The sequence below is a fragment of the Manis pentadactyla genome, chromosome 12, assembly GCF_030020395.1.
Source record: "Manis pentadactyla isolate mManPen7 chromosome 12, mManPen7.hap1, whole genome shotgun sequence".
In the NCBI taxonomy this organism is placed as follows: domain Eukaryota; kingdom Metazoa; phylum Chordata; class Mammalia; order Pholidota; family Manidae; genus Manis; species Manis pentadactyla.
Window position 1 is genome coordinate 37,053,661 of NC_080030.1, and position 6,000 is coordinate 37,059,660.

A 6,000-nucleotide genomic window follows, 5' to 3' on the forward strand; every position below is an offset into this window, starting at 1 on the left:
CCGTGGCTTCACCCTTTGGCTTGTAGGTAGCTGCCATCTGGCTGTGTGCTCACATGACCTCTTTGTGCATGCCTCATGTGGGGGGTCACCAAGCCCTCTGGTGTCTCTTATTATAAGGGCACTAATCCTATCATGAGGGCTCCATCCCCACAACCTCACTTAACCCTAATCATCTCCCACAGGCCCCATCTACAAATACCACCACATTGGGGGTTAGGGCCTCAACACAGGAACATTAAGGAGACATATTGACACCATAACAAATTATCTTATTTTTGTTTTTAATTTCATTCGTTGATTATTAGTAAAATTAAGTATTTTAGTATGTTTACTGGTCACTCCTTTCTTCTTCTTTTAAAAATGGTCTGTTCTGATTCCAGATGCACAGGATGAGCCTGGAATATCTCATCATACCAGAAAGCAAGAATGCTACCACACATCAGGAGAGGCATGCCATGAGGACTGGGGCCAACTTGAATAAGCCCATCTGCCCAAAGATAAGGCAATTTGAGTGTCAAAAGGACAACAGCTGAAATGGACTGAAAAACACCATATATGCTAAAATAGAGGAGTTCACAAAGATCTGAAAGAAAAAAGGGAAACGGAGAGAGAGAGAGAAAGAGAGAAAAGGGGTGGGAGAAAGAGAGAAGGGGGGAGAGAGAGAAGTGGGGAGAGAAAGGGAGGAAGGGAGAAAGGAAGGAGGGAAGGAGGGAATGAGGGAAGGAAGGAAGGAGGGAGGGAAGGAGGAAGGAAAGGAAGGAAGGAAGGAAAAAGAAAAGGGAAGAAAAGACCCTCATCCATCATCACTGGAAGGTGCTAGCAAACTAACTCCTGGCTTTGGAAAGTGGTAAATAAAGGGAAATAGACATTTTCCCTGCCCCTTCCTATGCGATCTACATCTCAGGGTGAGCCCTACATACATTCTTCCATAGAGCAAAACATAACACCACTGTAACGTCAACCAGGAAAACAAAAACATCACCTGCATCGGCTGCCAGTGTCAGAAAGACGTACCATCTGTTACTATCCACATGGACAGGGCCTAGAAAGGACGTAACGAACATACTAGTTTTATCCCCCATGGGTCCTGTATTTTTAAAAGGTACTGTGCAATTGGAGAAGGCAAGTAATGACTGTATAGCATCTCACTACACTAATGGACAGTGACTGCGATGGGGTGGGGCGGAGGGACTTGATAATATGGGTGAATGTTGAAACCACAATGTAACTCATGTGAAAGCTTTATAAGATTGTGTATCAGTGATACCTTAATTTAAAAAAGGTACTGTACATTAAGTAATAACTAATTTGTTTTCCTGTTTTAAATAAACAGAGGGATTTATAATCTCTAGTGAGAGCTCCTGATCATGAGGTTAAAATTTAGAATATTTATAAGCAAAATTTATTTTAAAAATACAAGACCTAAAACTCATGAAAGCAGAAAAGAGAAGAGTGGCTGCCAGCTGAGGGAGGAAGAAATGGGGGGTTAGCGTTTAATGGGTACGAAGCTTCAGGGTAGAAAGATGAAAAGATCTGGTGAGGGATGGTGGTGATGGTGGCACACATGCCACTGAACTGTACATTTAAAAATGGTAAATTTTATGTTATGTGTATTTTGTCCCACAAAAAAATTTAGTATGTTTAGCATATTAAAATTCAGCAACTAAAAGAACATTATCCCAGGCAAATTAAAAGAAATTTGGCATTTTAATTACATATTCCCTGTAGTCTCAACAGTCTCACTAAGGGCAAACATACAATTTCAGGAAGGTAACACTGAACATACTTAGCAGAATCCTGAAGAGGGACCAATGCAGTAACTAAATCAAACTGTTACATAACAGAAGTTTTACTCAAAGTTTTAATGCGTTTTATGGATCACATATATAGTTGGGCCCCCCGATCTATTATCAGTCTTCCTCTGCCCCAGAAGAGAACAGGCATGAGACTGTAATTAACACTGTTTAAGTGCAGTAGAAGCAGATGAAGCACAATGTCCTAGCTTAGCCATGCTCATGGCACTCCATAAACCTTCTAGAACTCAGCTACTCAGGGAGTCACAGCAAAACCAAAGAAATCTCATACCCTACCTAGTGACAGTGCTGAAACTCAGCCTGAAGGAAGGCTCCCGGCTCTTTACCACTCTTTCATTCCTGGACCTTAGCATCAGTGTTGGATAGTTCGATGTAAAGCAGGTGTCATGTACCGTATATCCTTTCATGGGTTAAAAAATTTTTTTTCTATTTGAGTGTTAGTGGGGAAAAAAGTGTGAATAACCAAACAGCCACTCTTATAGGGCTATTTGAAAACTAGAAGTTCAATATGATACACCTATTTTCTAAATGAAGAAGTCATTGTTTTAAGATGTACAGTAGTAAATACATTATGTTATTCTTTCTTAGGCACTGGAAGCAATCCTGGCTTACTACTCTTCTCCCATCTGAAAGCTTCACTGGGTTAAAACTGTATGACTCCCTAATTCAGGACCACACACTTTCAACTCCAGAGGCCAACGGTCACCTCCCCCATCAGTTGAAAACAAGGCTACTTTCACAGCCCTTATCAAATTAGAGCACTTAAAATTCTTAAAGGAAATTCACATCCTCTTTCACACAAATTAAGTGCTATTCTTTAAATTGAGGACTAAAACACACTAGATTTGGCTATTCACAATTTATTCATATACTCATTTCCAAGACAGGAAACTATCAAGAAATCAGGCAGAGGATTGAGACCCTCCCAGTCTGACTGTGGCTATCATGGCACAATGCTGAGATCAGCTTCCAAACTGCCCCGCCAGCCCGCTCTTGCTCCCTGGACTGCAGCGTGGCTGTGTGCAAGGTGCCCTGTCACTTCACATCCATCACAGCCTCAAACCCCAGCAATCTGTGCTGCGGGACCTGATGAGCACTCTCCCGGCACACAGCACCATTCCCAGTGGCCTTGCCTGCAAGATCCTACCAAGAAACGGAAACCTGAGACAGAGGCACTAAGAAAGGGACCCCCGCTCCCATCCGGATTTTTACATTCTTCAAAAGCTTAGAAATAAATTACTTAACCTGTGCTTTTTTCTAAAACCTGCCTAGTGGGTATCCCTAAGATGCCGCTGAGCTGCAAAATACGAAGAGCCCCCAAACTGAGAAATACAGGCAACAGCCTCCTGCAAAAGGGAGTGCCTGAGCCCAAGGAGAGAAGCTTAGAAGGCTTTCTGATCGCCACAGCAATCTAGCAGGTAAGTCACATCCAGCCCCGGTAGGACTGTGTCACCCTCATTTCCTTCCACAAAGCGAGATGGCCTTCACATTGCCAACCCTGAAGTGGTGTGACAGGAAAAAGTAGACACCTCTCGCTACTTAACTGCCCAAGCGGGTCAAACTTCAGAACCTGCATCATGTACTCTGTTTTCAAACCCAGGGAAAAGACGAAGGGTTGGTATCCTAAGCGGAATCTTTGTGATTTGCCAGAGGAAACGGCACAGACCAGACAGCAGAAGCGCCAGCATTTCCATGCAGCTGCCACGACAGGTGACCGGGCCGCTTTGCAGACACCCGCTTGCTCGGGGGCTCCACGGCGGTGGGCGGGCAGGAAGGGGAAGAGGGACCCAGACCGAGACGAGAAGGTGGGCAGCCGCGGGGAGGGAAACCCACTCCATCCAGACGCAGGGGAGGAAGAGGAGGGGCGCGGCCCCGGCTCCCTGGGGAAACCGTTTTAAGGGATTTTCTGTCTCCACAATTAAGAAAAAAAAATGGCTCCAAGCCAAACGCCTCCTGATTTACACACACACTCACACACGCACGAACGCACGCACACACACAGCAAGCTCCTCTTTCGCCTCATTTTCTTATACGTGAAACAAAGGGCTAAAACGGCGAGCAGCAGCAAGCGCCGCCCGCAGCCCGGGTCCGCCGCCCGCTCCCCGCCGCGCCCTCGGGAGAGCCCGCCCGAGCCGCCCGCCCGCGCCCAGCAGAGGGGCCTGGCCGGGGCCGGGGGCCCGTGCGCCGCCTCGAGGGGACCGGCGCCTGGCCGGGCCGGGAGGGCGCTCCGGGCGGCGCTCGGCCCTTCGCCTCCCCGCGCGGGGCGGCGACGACAGCTCCCCGCGCCACTCACCTCCGGGCGCCGTGGCGGCGGCCCGCGCTCCTCCGCGCCGCTCCGCCTCCGCCTCCAGCAGCCCCGCGCCGCCGCCGTCGCCGCCGCCGCCGCCGCCTCCCCCCGCGTCTCCGCCGAGTCTCCGCCTCCCTCGGCCGCGGCCGCCGCCGGGCCCGGCTCCGCGCCACGTGACTGCGCCACGTGACCCGGCGCGGCTAGCAGGCACCTCCCCGGCCGGCCTCGCGCCCTCGCGCCCCGGAGACCCGCGCCCCGGCCGCTGACGCCCGCCTGTCCGCCAGCCCGCTCCGGGCCGGGGCCGGGCGCCGCCACCCTCGCCTGGCGCCCTGGCCCGGCCCGAGCTGCTGCCCAGCCGGCCACCTGCTCCCACTCGTGAAGCCCACCCAGCGGACGCTCCATCCCCTGCACACTCCGCGCGCACACGCGAGCGCACACTCGGCTCGCACATGCACGCGTGCACACGCTCATTCACACGCGCGCACACTCAGGTGCACACACGCGGGCACGCACGTCCCGCAGTCCTGGTCTCACGTCCCCATCTACACCGCCTGGGCAACAATGAAAACAAGCAATAACTGGCACAGTTTGAACCCCACTGACCTGAGAAATCCTCCCTACCCGAGAATCTAAGGGTTAGTGTGCTGCCTGCCTTAATTTGAGCCTGCAGTGGTTCTCACATTACGTCTTAAATGAAAGCCCCTAGAAAACACAGATTTGCTTGTACTATGAGCCAATGCAGCTCCCCATGACGCGTCTTTAATGGTGATTTCAAATAAAGTAGCTCTTTTCCAGTTGGTCTTAGGGAGAAAAGACCGACCGGGTAGTATTTTAACTCCGGCAGCCCCGCGCCGCCGCCGTCGCCGCCGCCGCCACCTCCCCCCGCGTCTGGAAAAGAATTCACCGCCTCTTTCCCCCTCTATTAAATTGATGTCCTGCTAGGAACGGAAACTTCGTGCATCCGTCCTTCATTTTCCATCATGTACAAAGAAATAGCACTCCTGATTGTGTGACTATTCACATATGTGTAGTTTTTAAGCATAGAAACGATCAGCATCCTTGCTTGATCTGAAGCGTAAGATACCCTGTATAGTTAAGTAAAGCAGCCACTTTTGCAAGGGTTCAGCACTTTTCTCTCTTTTGCCAATTTGCCAAAATTTTCAGATCAACTTTAAAGAATATCTACTTCTGTGAATTTCTGATTGTCAGAAAGAAAATAAGAGTTGGAGCAAGAGTCCTTAAATTCTGAAATTCCATGCTTGAGATTTCAGAAATGTTGGAAAGTGCTACCTTTACTTTTATTCTACAAAAGGTAATTTTTTAATGGTGATATTTGCCTCATGCATGTATGCCCATAAATATAATGCACTTAATAGACATATTAATATCAGCATTGTTTGGTAACAATATTTTATAAGTGCCCCTCAAATAAATTTTGAAACCTTTGAAAAATAAAACTGCATTTAGGTCTTAAGAGTACCTTAAACATAAAAGACAATCCTCCCTCAATTCAAGGTAATGAGTATTATGCTTCAGCTTAGGGCTCAATATTATGCTAACACTGTGGAGAAAACAAAGGAAATATACAACATGACCTTACCCCCCAAATTTACAACCTCTAAACACAGTTACTTTAAAATATATACTTAACATTTTTTAAACTCTTCCTTTCTCTCTCTCTCTCTCCCTCTCGCTCTTTCTTTCACACACACACACACACACACACACACACACAAACAGGGACCATCAAATTAAGAAAAATCTGACCCTTACTGTCAAGACTTTAAAGAGTTAACAAAAGAATTAAAGATGAAAATATGCAGTTGAAGAAATTCCTTGATGTAACAAATATGACTGAACAGATACCATCAAAACTGAACAACACAGATGCTCTTTCTT

The 6,000-nt window shown here is 48.0% G+C and overlaps 1 protein-coding gene across 4 annotated transcripts in view; it reads right to left on the reverse strand.

Annotated features, from left to right (window-relative positions):
• Positions 1-4,252, reverse strand: part of TULP4 (TUB like protein 4) — a 251,074-nt gene extending 246,822 nt beyond the window's left edge. The window contains exons 1-2 of one of the 4 annotated variants that reach the window (XM_057489070.1): positions 4,108-4,156; positions 983-1,042 (exon numbers count right to left, since the gene is read on the reverse strand). The gene's annotated coding sequence lies outside the window, so the exon portion shown is untranslated. Of the gene's footprint in view, positions 1-982; positions 1,043-4,107 lie in introns of all 4 variants that reach the window. The other 3 variants (XM_036886749.2, XM_036886750.2, XM_057489071.1) reach the window with 3 other exon arrangements.
• Positions 4,253-6,000: the final 1,748 nt, after the last annotated feature.